At 40.2% G+C, this 12,764-nt stretch overlaps 1 protein-coding gene across 5 annotated transcripts in view; it reads left to right on the top strand.

The window, feature by feature from the left end:
• Positions 1-973: 973 nt before the first annotated feature.
• ERC2 (ELKS/RAB6-interacting/CAST family member 2) overlaps positions 974-12,764 on the top strand; it is a 501,303-nt gene continuing 489,512 nt past the window's right edge. For 3 of the 5 annotated variants that reach the window (XR_009743832.1, XR_009743831.1, XM_061455881.1), the window contains exon 1: positions 974-1,124. The gene's annotated coding sequence lies outside the window, so the exon portion shown is untranslated. Of the gene's footprint in view, positions 1,125-5,552; positions 6,236-8,497; positions 8,562-12,764 lie in introns of those variants that run through there. The other 2 variants (XR_009743829.1, XR_009743830.1) reach the window with 2 other exon arrangements.

The raw sequence follows: 12,764 nt of genomic DNA, 5'->3' as shown, positions 1-12,764 counted from the left end.
ATTAATTTTAAAAGACTGTAGGGATGGCATAAAATAGTCCCTAACTACAATCATGAACCATGAAAGCAGGAAAAATGGGGTTTTTTAGCTATCAAGTCAAGCATAGCTCATAGTATTATTTTTTTTCCTTTTTTTTTTTTTCCTTAAAGGTTCTGGGACTTTGTTGTGAAGCTAAAGATTGAAGGGATCCGAGCTTTTGTATCGAAGTTTCTCAATGGGGAACTTATGGATGGGTTTTTGTGTTTTCAAGGAGGAGTACTAGTATATATGTAAAACCACCTATAAAAACTCCTCGCAAATTGTCTAATATATAAAATCAAACTTAATTTCCCATAAATTTACACTTGATGTAATCCTCTGGAGTATTATGAAGTGGATATAAAGTGTTATCCTCTCAAAACTAGTTCTATGAATCCTCTTCAGCATGTCTTTATAGAGTAACAGATGGAAGACTATCAAGTCCTCTTGTTATAAACCTAACAGTTGTGTGAACCTCATGCCTTTTATGCAATGTCAGTTATTAGTTGATAACTAGCATTTAGTGTGAGTTGGGTCATTCATGGTCAGGCATATTATACTTCTTGCTATTCTGTTGGACTTGCACTTCCTCAACAGAATCCACGACTACTACAAAACCCATGAAGCATCCGCAGGTTCACTGTCAGTTTTGAAGAGGTCCTACCAGGCTACTGTTTTTCACTGCTTTTACACTGTTCCTTAATGTATTTGATCTACTGGGGAACCATCCACTGTAGAAATTTTATTCCATTTTGGGATCATGTTTCTAGCTCCACTCAGCTTAGGCAGTTTGGTTCCTGCCAAAGTCTTCCACCATGTGAATGTGATTAAGGCAGTAACCTAGACTTTAGTACGCAGCTGTTTAAAATTGGAGGAGACTAGCTTACCAATAAAAGGTTCCCTTACAAAGCAGCTGCTCTGTAGCTCTGCTGAGAAAATGTGGTATGCTGGGGGTAGCAATTCTATGATCCTGATTTTGTTTGTACCTTTCAGCTTCACTGCAATGGTTGAGCTCCTAAGTAAGGAAGGAGATCTGTTTTCTCCCACTGAAGAATTGAGAGGGGAATGTCAATTGTGTTCAGACAAATCGCACCCTGTTGATGCTTGTAAGTAGAAGTTTTAATATCTAGATGGACTTTTCTGGAATAAAATGGGCATTTCAATGCTTAAGCCTTACTGAAAAGCCTGTTGGGATCCAGCTCTGAAGTGTACTAACTGACTTTAAAAAATGAGCTAGCATGTAAGAGTTTACTATTCAATGCTCATTTAGCAGCAGCTCTAGTATAGTCACTGAATATAGTGGTATGTAAAATAGTGGCAGCAGGAATACTCTGTTTCCAGAAAAAAAAAGGTTGAACCAGGCAAATAAAGTACCATTGATAAAATGTTAGGTCTTCAAATATTAAACCTAATTCAAGGTATTCTAAGCTAGATTAACTGGGTACTGTTAGGGGCCACTGGAGTTTGAATTTTTGTAAGAAGTGTTAGGTTTCTGAAATATACTGTACAGTTGAAATAAGCCTATTAATAGCCCTATTTTGAGATGTGGCAGCTGAAAAACTTGTTAGTATTTTTACCATTAAATAATTTTGCTTTTTTTGTTCTGTTTGCAACAATGCAATTAACAGCATGTGCTAGAGAAGCTTTATTTTTATTCTGAATAGATTATTAGTGCAGTACATAATAAGTTGCTTAAATTATGCAATTACAAAAAAAAATTAAATCTTTCCTTGCTTGGTTTTGCATAATAATGAATTCCACAGCATATTGTGTATTCATGTATATCCAAGTAACATTTCTCCATCATCCATAAGGCATGTGCTGCTGTTAGATTAAAAAGAAAACAACTATAATAATGATTTTTAAAACCAGAGCAGCAGACTTTGATTGGGATCTGTCATGAAGAAAGTAAAGGATACTAATGTTTGGTGATTTAAGATTCAATTTGACAGATACGTGTAGGTGGGTATCTGAACTGATAAAGAGGAAAAAGTGTAGTTCTGTAAGTTACTGACTGACAGGGGCAATGCCTCCAAGGACTAAACTAATAAGGGCCTCATTCTGAAATCAAGTGGAAAACTTAAGGTTGTTTCAATGATCTTCTTTGGATTTTTTTCTTTGGTTTGGGTCAAGTAATCACCATGAGTCTGATCACCACAGTGTGGTTTCGTTCAGGGGGTTTTCTTTTCGATTATGCCCTGGAGTGCCAGTGTACTCCATGTGAAAGTAAGTTTTCTTGCACATTTCAGTTAATTTTCTTTTTTTCTGGACCTTACCAGTTGGGAAGAACTTGCACTATGAAAGTAACTTTCTGATTTGACCATTGCTGAGAATCAGGTATTAATATGAATATTGTAAGTAGCTTTAAAAGTGCTTGTAAAAGCACTAAATAGCTAGGTCAAGGACCTTACTACCACATTTACGTGCTTTGTATTGCAACATAGGGTAAACAGAATTAGTGATTCCATTTCTTGATGGTAGTCTAGCATTATCTATCTATTTCTGTTTTTTTACCATCAAAACAATAATGCTGATCTGCATTATCATTTTTCTTTCTGCTTAAGAAGCTCCCATGTTTCTAACAATTTTCATGTCTTTCTGTTGTTTTGATTTCTGCTGTAGTTTTCATAGGTGTTTTTGTGAGAAAGTATTTCAGTTTTTCATACATTAATGGAATACTACACTGATTTTTACAATTAATTTTCACTTTTAATTTTTGGTTAAAAGGTAGACTGTTGTATCATGTTCTTGACTTAGCTTTTGTAATAGAAAATGAAAGCTCTGCCACTAGGGAACCACAGAGCCAGGTTCAATGGAATAAAGCTAAAATGCCTTTTCCTTGGTTTTTAAAGCACACAGCTGCAGACGCTTGCTCTTAATTATGCAGCAGCAGTGACTGAGCTCCATTTATGTTTGTATTTCTGTTTTTGAAAAATGAAGCATTGAGCAGCATACATCTTCCCCAATATATGAAAGGGAGCTAGCTGCTGCTAAAGTGTAACCACAGGTAAGAAGAGAAGGGGGAGCTGGGATGGATAAAGGGAGGCACAGGAACGGAGGACAATCAGTAACATTATATGTTTTCTAATGTTGTTTTGAATTATTTATACTTAGAATAACTGAACAGTAAAATTATAATAAGAGTACATTTTATACTTTTCTGTTTCCAAAATCAGTATAGCATATGCTGAGGAAAATAGCAGACTTTAAAATCTGTATTTTGTAGTTACTTCAATGATTTAGGGCCTTAGTCTCATGTAAATAAAATTAATCTTGTCAGTAATTTCAGTGGGGTTTTCATAGCTCCTGATGTATGATATGAGCAAAAGGAACAATGAATATATTGCATTTTTAGGGTAGAAAGTTTTTTAGAAAGCAAACAGTCAATTTCAGAAAATACAAGTGCCCAGCCAAAAATATATCTGAGGGTTAAAAAGTATTGCAAAGCGCAAACCTTACATATAACATTACATGACACTTGTAAAACTTAAGTTGTTATTTATAACACTGATTTCCTCTAACAGTTGGCTGAAAGTTGTATCTGGTAGTTAATACATTAGAACCTCTTGCAACAAAAAAGAAAGAAAAATGTTGTTTACTCACATTTTCCAGCTTTCTTCTTGTTATGCTTAATGGTACCCACCTGCAGCAGGACACAAAAGACAACACAGATGTTCCTGTGATGAGACTGAAATGAGAACTTGTATCAGCTGCAAAGAAGTCAGTCTTAAGTACATACTATTGTTATTACCTTACCCTTTGGATTTGGATTGCAGCGTGGTTTTGAATATAAGGAATGAATATTATTGAAGGGTTTGGATTATGTGACCCTGAGGTTGGATGCATGGATGTTGTTTCTGCTAATACAATAAGTACATTAGTTGTAAAATGCTGATTTTTTTTTTTTTTTCCATTTCCTTGAACTGCATGTTTTTATAACAACTTTTTCAGAATATATCTTGGCAAAATATTTTTTTTTTCCACAAAGCTCTATGCCAAAGGGTCTTGTCCATAGTGGGCATATGCTATTGACTGCACTGCAGGCAGTCCCCTTGCAGATGATCTGCTGCTCCAAGATGGTCAAAGATTAATTCTGCTACATGCTTTATTGAATGATAGCAAGCTTAATTCATTGCAACCTTATGGTAGCTCTATGGTGTCCTCCTACAATGACTGCCCCTTGGAAAGAAGATTGTTAGGCTACTGCTCTTCTGTCAGTATAGTCCTGGTTTGTGCAGGCTGTCACAAGGCCCATAACCTTTGCCAGTGAATGAGTCACAAAAAAGATAAAGCAGAACCTGATGTTCCTGTCTTTTCATATAGACAGGGACGGTGTGATATTGCTTAAAAAAAACTGTCAGCAGTTGACACCACTTGGAATAAAAGTCCTGTTGTCATTATTAGCAATACTGAGACAGGTCTTTAAGATATTCTTATTGCACACCAAATCTGAATTAAACACTAAACTTTTGAAAATGGACACTTGTGCTCTGAAGCATTCAGTGTAGTGACCCACATTCTGTACTGTTTATTAATTTTCTTACAGATGCAGACTTGCTAACTGTTCAAGAATACTTTGTTTGCTTTCTAGATCAAGTGAAATTATTTGCATACAAAACCATGTTCTTTCTTGTCAGTTTCTCCAGGAACAGATTTTCTCTGCCTATAATTTCAATGGTTTTATAACTATTTTAATAGAGATGTCCTCAAGTAAATATGAGGTTTGAAAAGCAGCTGAAGTTTATATTTTAATCATGGCCTATCCCATTACGTTGGACTCAGAAAAACATATTTGTCCCATATTGAAATTATAGCTGGGGTAGGTATTTTAAGAGTATGTCCCTTTCTTGGGGGAAAAATCCTGCTGTATTTTTATTGTGAATGTCATTCTAGCATTGTTTCAAATATTTGCATCTCTGATCATGACAGCAAACTATCCCAACTGGCTTTGAATAATTTGAATACAGCAATGAAGGGGTTATGTTAGTTTTAAACATAGTTGGTTGAAATCAATTTCATTTGACATAGTTTTAAATGGTAATTCAATAAAAGTGTTTCTTATCAATGCTTAATAGTGGCATGTATAGGTGCATATGTGGGCAGGAGAGGAATAAACAATTACTGTAAAACAACTACTGATCTTAAGTGCTTTTAAAAGCATTGTTGCAGCAATGTGGTTAAGAGGCAGATGAAATTCTGTGTAGGGTAAGGTATGAAGTTATATTGAAGCTAAGGACTGAGGCTGATCAGTTCTAACTTATCAAGAGCAATTAAACTCAAAATGTAAAATTTGAGAAGAGGGGAAAAATAGAAGATTAAAAAAACCCCTAATTTCTTAGAATGAGAAGTTAGTGATGTTTATAGACGTTTCCCTTGCTCTCCTTAATATAAAACTAAATAAATAAAACATCAGGAGTATTTAATGTAGTTTTCTGATGAGAAAAGGCTTTCAGGCTTCACATATTTAACCTCTTTTACTGAATACTATTTTTTTTAAACACAAACAAGTGTCTTAATTATTTGTACACTTCAGCCAGAACATAGATTTAGTTGGGGTTATTTTTCCTGTGTATGCAGGCACATACAGTAATGCATTTTAGATGCATGTTCTTATGCAGCTGGCTTTGAGCTTCTTTGGTCTTTGGTGAACAGGGACAAGGAAGCAATTTTGCCTCTGCAGTTCTATGCAGGCACAGGTGTATTTTTAGGCCATTTGACAATGAGTAACACACTTTCCTTTCAGACGTTTTCTGGGTGGGGACTGGAACCCAGAGGTTTGCAATGAATGGACAGAGGCAAATGCTCAGAGAAATCCATGGGCTTGCAGTACGTGTGCTGCTGCTGCTGCCAATGCTGCCCGCCTGATGCCGGCGAGCTTGCTGCTGCCCCCGGCGGCGGGCTGCCCGGCGCTGGCGGAGCCCCGGCTCCTCGGGAATGCTGGGAATGTTGAGTCAGGGACTGGCAGCCCAGGGAGGCAAGGCTCGCAGCTGGCTGAGAGAGACTCGCTGAGGGGAGACTCGCTGAGGGACGGAAAGACAAGGGACAGGAGCACACAAGCCTCTCCCGGCTGCAGCAGGTCCCCTCTTCCTCCCCTCGCGGGTGTTCGGTTGCTCCGGCTCGCCCTGCTGCCTCCTTCCTCCGAGCAAATGAGGTGTCAGCTAAACGTGATGTTGTAAAATCCATGTGAGGACGAGACACAGAGGCAATGATTTGAAAGGTGAGACGCATAAACAGGAATATGGCTGTAATACATTACTGCAAATATACTGTGATTAAGGAAATTGCTATATATTGCTTTCTACAGCTGTCTGGTAGCTGAAACTAGAAATGAATTTGCAGGACAGGCTTTTTATATTGCTTCAGAAATACAGTGTAATAAATGGGACCAAGTGCACATCTTATTCTGGTAACAGAGTGCCTCTCCCTACAGAATCGTTAACCAGAAACCTCTCTTGCTATTTCTATTAAAAGCAGGCATTAGAGTCTCATTGTTTGTGCCCAGTCTTTTAAAATATTGTTCAAGTTTTCTAGGGTAGAACTGATCAGCTTTAAAAATTTCTAGTTTTATACCTAAATACTGGATCATGTTTGGTGTTTTAAAATCGTGTCGGGAAGAAAGTGGGATATTCCTGTCCTCTTCTAGTGGCTGGTGAAGGGAAACTAATGTATTATTTTGCAGTTATATAATTAATGGATACTTATTGGGGTGCCTCATTTATGATGCTGTGTGATTTATTATTTTTTAAAGATCATCTTAGGTTGGGACTGATGCATATGATAAAATCCACACATATGTCCATCAAGGATTACATATCTGTTTTGCAGAGACTACCAGAGTAGTAATATGATGGAGAAAGAATATATATTTTTTTTTATTAAGTGATTGATTTCTAGGCGGCTACCTGCTAAGCCTTGTGATGGATGGATGGGAATCTACTCCCTTAGCGGCGAATTGATATTTCCCTTTTGATGGACACAGCAACCGACCACTTGCATTGGCAGATCCAAGCTCGTTGCAAATAAGCACGGCCAATAAGTGCAGTCAGGAGGAGGGCAAATCCTACTTGTCAGGGTTAGTTTTCTGGTTGGCTTTTTAAATCAGTGGTTTCACTTAACTATTTGTTTGGTATTTGCTTTCTATTGCCGATTCCCATGCCTCCAGGTGCACGCCCAGGGCTGCCCCTCGTACGCGATCCCTTACGGCAGCTCTTCCGAGAACGAGCAGGCCCTTCCCCAGCTCCCCCCTTCGGAGGGCGGAGAAGGGGGAAGGTCTGTCCTCCCCCTTCCATCAAGTCGCTTCTCCGCTGGTCCTTCATTTTCCTGTGGCGAAGCTGAAGATGTAAAACCTCCTCCGTCTCAAGCCTGCTCCCCCTCTCGCTGCCCTGCTCTGAGGGAAGATGCTGTGGAGAGCAGTTACCGCCCTTTTCCCACCTTGGTAAACCGTACAACTCCACAGCTTGGATTCAGCCTCTTCTCACCCTACGGTCGCTCGTCTCCCAGCCCCACGGGCAGGAGGGGCTTCGGACTGTCCTCCCCATCTCGCTTCTCCTCAGCGAGCAGTTGAGAAAGCCCGACCTGGCCCAGCTCCCTATGCAGGCGCTGTGTCAGAGCGGCGCCTCCTCCCGCCACTTGCGTCCCTCCCGGGACCCCCACAGCAACCCCTCTCCCAGCGGGATTTACTTCAGTTCTCTTGACAGAAGGCTCCCCTCCTCCTCCCCAAGCCCTCACCGCTGTTGCTCGGCTAAAGCCCCTCTCTACCTCGCTGCGGGCAGGCCCTGGCAGAGGGAGGTGGCCGCGCTCGGCTGCCCCTGCCGCTCGCTGCGGGCGGGAGGCAGCGGCCTCGCCCCTCCGCTCCCCTCATCCCTGGCGGGCGGGGCGGGCGCGCCCCATCTCCCGTAGCTGCGGGAGGGCGGAGGCCGGCGCGTGCCTCGCGCGCAGCCCGATGGTCGCGGTCCTGTCCGCCACAGGAGCCCGCGCGGGGGCTGAGGGGCCCGGCTGCTCCTGAGGCGCTTCCCCTCAGCGCCCAGCGGGGCCGGGCAGCCGCCGCGGTGCCGTGCTGCTGGTGTGTGCTCTGCCTGCTCTGTGGAAGAGCGAAGGCTCTCTTAGCCGCTGTCCCCTCACGGTCTCGTCTGCTTGAGCAGTGCATTTCCTGGCTTCTTCCTTTTCCTGAATATGAAGAGGCAAATATCAGTTTCTAGGGTCTGTTCTTTTGCGCTCAGGGGGTGTTTAATGGTAAGTTTCGCCGGTTCCCTTAAGGAATATGTTTCTGTGCGAAAACCTTTAACAGTTTCCTGAAGCAATAAACTTCCACTCCAGGTCTTAGCTTCATGGGTGTGAGAATTAATTCCCACATCTGTGAGTGCTTTAAGAGAAATTTTTCAATTATTGTTATTTTTGTTTGAAGTCTCCGTGTAAAGCAGTTTTCAAAGGCATTGCAGTGAGTTAGCAATTTCATTTGTCCTAGAGGAAACTGGGTGGGGGGAAGTGACTTTCTGTCCTGCAGGTGAACGGAACTTGATTTCTTCTTCCAAAGGATTAATGAGGTAGGGGCAGCCCCTGAGGTTTATGGCTTTACAGCTCGAGTTTAAATTAAATGTCTAAACTACAAGGAAACTGTTTCCTCTTGCAAGTGCATGCAGTGTGGGGTAGACCTTCCACTGTAGAACTGAGAGATTTTGTGTTTGTTGGGTTTTTGTATTGCTAGTTAATTTTGTACTGTGTCTTCAAATTTGAAACTTCATTTCAAATGCAATGGGAAGGAGATAACATTTTGCTGGTGAAGGAGAAATCGCGTGTGTGGACTGGTTTTGAGTTTTGTTCAAAAATGCCATTTGTGTACTTGAGAATAGATAGTAAAATCGCTGACTCCAGGAAACAGTTGGAGTAAATAATTTTGAAGGGTAATGCTGGGATCTGTATTTAGGTGGTTGCTGTATAGGAGAAAGTGTGTTCAGATAGTTTTAGAGGAGACTTGGCTTCCATTATATTTAGCTCCTGTTTTAATCCTGCTCGGCTGGTGAGGTACCTAGGCTGATCCGCTGTCCACCTGAAAAGTGGAAGATGATACTGTCTTTCCTTCCTTGCTCTAGCATTGAGATCATGTGCTTTGGCTTTCTGATTCTGTGGTTTGTTTGTTTTTTTTTTATTCCTATTCCATGAAGGTGGGTTTATGTCTAGGAAGTGTCTTCTGTCTTCAACTAAGATGTTTCCCTTTTTCAGTAGGTGGGATTTGGTTACTGAAATGGTTTTCTTCCTTCCCAAGCATGAAGGAGAAAGTTGGCATGCAGAGGCATCTTTTGTTCTTTCCCATCCTACTGTGCAGAATGGAGCTCCTTGCCTTAGAAATTGTGTGTGTCTGATCTTCCTGAGCACTGACCTCCTTTTACCTTCTGTTAGTGCTTGAATGCCTTATGTGCATTGCACTTAAGACGCGGAGGAGAACCAGCTCCTTTTGTGTACTGTAGATAGTTTTTCAACTCCCCTAACTTACTAGTAGTCCAATTCTGATGAATGGTGATTTTAAGGTACAGTTATACATGCCAATGGCCCCTCTTATTTCTTGCCTGCTCTGAAGACTGTGGAAAGGTGGCAAAGGAAGGAGGGGCCAATGTTCTTATCAGCAAAATATCAGGTGAGCACATGCTGCCATCTTAGCGTGTATATACCTGATATTTAGAGAATTAGCTAGTCAGCATGCATGTTTTTTAGAAGAATGCGCATGTTAATTTTCTTGCTTTAGAAATACGATTCTTGCAGAACTTTGAAGGATGACTAACAGAAAAGAGTGGGTTTTTCACCCCTCAAAGAGGGTGAAGCAACCAGCCTGTGTATCACTTCTAAAGGCAACATATGTTCTCCCACCTGTATCTCTTATGTTGTTTAATGTATTTTTATCCACTATGATGCATTTGTTATCTTCTCAGTTTAATTTAGTTTGCAAAATGCCTGGGATATATGTCGAGATGATTAGTCAGATCCACCTAGGAAATATTACTGTGATACTGATTATATTTTTTTATGTGACTGCTCTTTTACTTGCGAGTTTATATTCAGTTTTAGGATTGCTGTGAAATATTTTTATGATGTTTTAGTTTTTGAGTGACTCATGTACCTAGCAATGGTAAGGTTGCCTCAGCTTACTTATTCTGCAACATTAATACTGCTTGGATAAGGCTCCATTACTGTCACATCATTTTTGTTCACAGAGACCTGGAATTCCTTCACAATATTAGAAATGCAGACTTTGAAATGTGGACAGTTTACATGTTTGGAAAGTTATATATCACTACATTCTTCTTAATTTGTAATAAGAATAATGGAGAAGTGTAGTTCAGAATTTCTGTTCTTTTAGATGGCAGATGGAATATGTCTACATTTGAGGTACATATCAGTTACAAATTGTGATTGTATGTGTGGGAGTCTTTGGTGTTTTGGATGTTTAGCAAAGCCCTAGCCTTACTGAGAGGTTTTATGAGTGGTTTTTTGAAAGGGTTATCAACTTTCTGGACTACCTTGGAAACTCTTGCAGATGGGCATTCACTGGAAATGCTTTCTGACTCATTAACAAGGGGCTTCCTTAATGACTGATGTACTTCTAATTTAGTTAAAGTATTCCACTTTCAACAAATACTGTGTATTTTTTTTTTTAAGCTTCTCCCTCTGTTGTGCTTCTTATCTATCCCTGTAACTGAAGTCACAGTGCAGATATAGAATCCAGTAGCTAAGTTCTACACAAATAGAAAATGGAGAGATTTATTTTAGAGTTTAAACTTTCAAAAAATACTTTAAATTGTGTGGAAAATGCCATGGAATGTTGAAAGGAGTAAAGATATCAAAGATAAATGTTATAAATGGTGTGTTGCAGTTACAGAGGTAACTGTGGAGTTGAGGTAGGAAGTCACTAAAGAAAGCAATGTCTGTAATGACTGCCTTGCTGGAGATGATGCGCAGTTTATTTGGAAGGAAGTGAAAGAAATGTAGCAAAAGTGTCTGCCCTTCCTGAATTCAGTCCAACAGATCACGTGTTGCATGGAGCTTTGGTAACATGTGGGACAGTTTCCCTCCAAGAAAATAGCCCACATTACTTGATCTGAATGCTGACTTTTTGAGTGACACGCAGATTGACTCCACAACTTAGAGTTGTAAAGTAGGTATGCTTTATTCAGCGCTGAGGCACATGGGGGTTTCTCCTCCAAAAACATGTGCGCCCCCCTTTGCACTCAGTTTGTTTATATTACATATAATGTTTACCTAAACATGAAATTGCTTCGTGCCTAATACATATGCAAAACCTATTCCTGTCTAGTATTATAATTAGTTTTCTGGCATTTGTCCCATTGGTGTGCCTGTGCAGTGCCTCCTGGTGGTGGTCGTTAGGGGGTCGTGAGGATGAAGGCCTGTAGTTCTTCATCACTGCGAGTAGCCTCTTGCTTTCATGCAGACTCAGTAGGGTTTTGGCTCCTGTCCAAACCTCAGGTTCGGTACAAGCCAGTTTTATGTATCTTAAAGCAGCAACTCGTCAAGTTTGTAAATTTTGTCACTCTGGCTATCTTTTGTTCCTTTTCTTTCTAAAGATACTATTTGAACAAGAATGTCTTAAATATTAAGCTATGAATCTTATCTACTACAATTCTGCCTAACAGCTGTAACTCCTACAATTCTGCTTCACCATTCTAGCAAATTTGACTCCTAGGGTTCTGCTTCACCAAGCACAGTGATTGCTTAAGCAAGCAGGCACAATGTTAACCCTTTATTTCCCGGTATCATGGGTGTACTGTTCTACTGACTTTGAGAGGCTAACAGAACACGTTGGTGACTTTATTCCGATTCCTAAAGAAGATTTACTGTGTCCGTACTTGTGGCTACACTATTTGGCATCCATTTGGATTGCCTCATTGCAAGAATAACGAATGGACTTGGAGACCACAGGACTTGAATTTTCAGGAAGAGATTTCTCTTTGTCAAATATGCGTTGAATGCTGTTGGAGACTGTGCTTATGGTGCTTCAGTTTTCAGTATCGTTAAGTAAGCACTTTTCATGGTCAGTACGATTCATTTGCAGGTAGTCTGATAAGATACAGGTTTCATTATGTCTGTGATATGTGCAATGTCAGTCATTTAATGACTTTGTAAAACAGCATAGGTCTGTTACTTCTGTGTGAACTTCGAGTTACGCAGTTTTCTGTAGTGCATAATTTTCTTCAAAATACACTGTTGAAATACAGTTCTTACCACTCATGTTCTTTGAACAATTCAGATCAGTGAATGGATGTGACATGGTAAAGCACAGTTCTCTGTTGACAAGTGTGCAACAATAGTGTGAGAAATGGGTACTCTCAGGTGCTTCTCTGGAAGACAGTCTGCTGTGTAAAGCATTTTTATTTTTGATGGCTAAGCATTGGCAGTCATGAGATACCTTTGTTTTCATTTATATATCTCTTTCACAGACCTCATTTGAAATCTGCTCGATTTGTTTTTCCTTAAGGAAAATAGTTACAATAACACCTGTCATCAATATCAAATGTTCATGTTGGATGCCTGTAAGGACTTGTAAATTGCACTTGTGAGTTGGCATGATCATGCGAAGCTAAGATGGGTTCAGTGTTGGCATAAAGGTGGAAGATTGGTTTTTGCTATGAAGTTGTTAACCAACAGCCAGGAGACTGGGGAACACTTCTTAATTTTCTCTGTGAATAATTAAGTAAAAAGGTAATTCCAGAAGTGCAGTGACTTCTAATGGTTTTGGG

This window comes from Pezoporus flaviventris, unplaced genomic scaffold (assembly GCF_033815535.1).
Source record: "Pezoporus flaviventris isolate CSIRO_AGI_PZ_B2104156 unplaced genomic scaffold, CSIRO_AGI_Pfla_v1 ptg000021l, whole genome shotgun sequence".
In the NCBI taxonomy this organism is placed as follows: Eukaryota; Metazoa; Chordata; class Aves; order Psittaciformes; family Psittacidae; genus Pezoporus; species Pezoporus flaviventris.
Note: the sequence above shows the minus strand (reverse complement) of the source record. Positions and strands in the feature narration are given on the sequence as shown.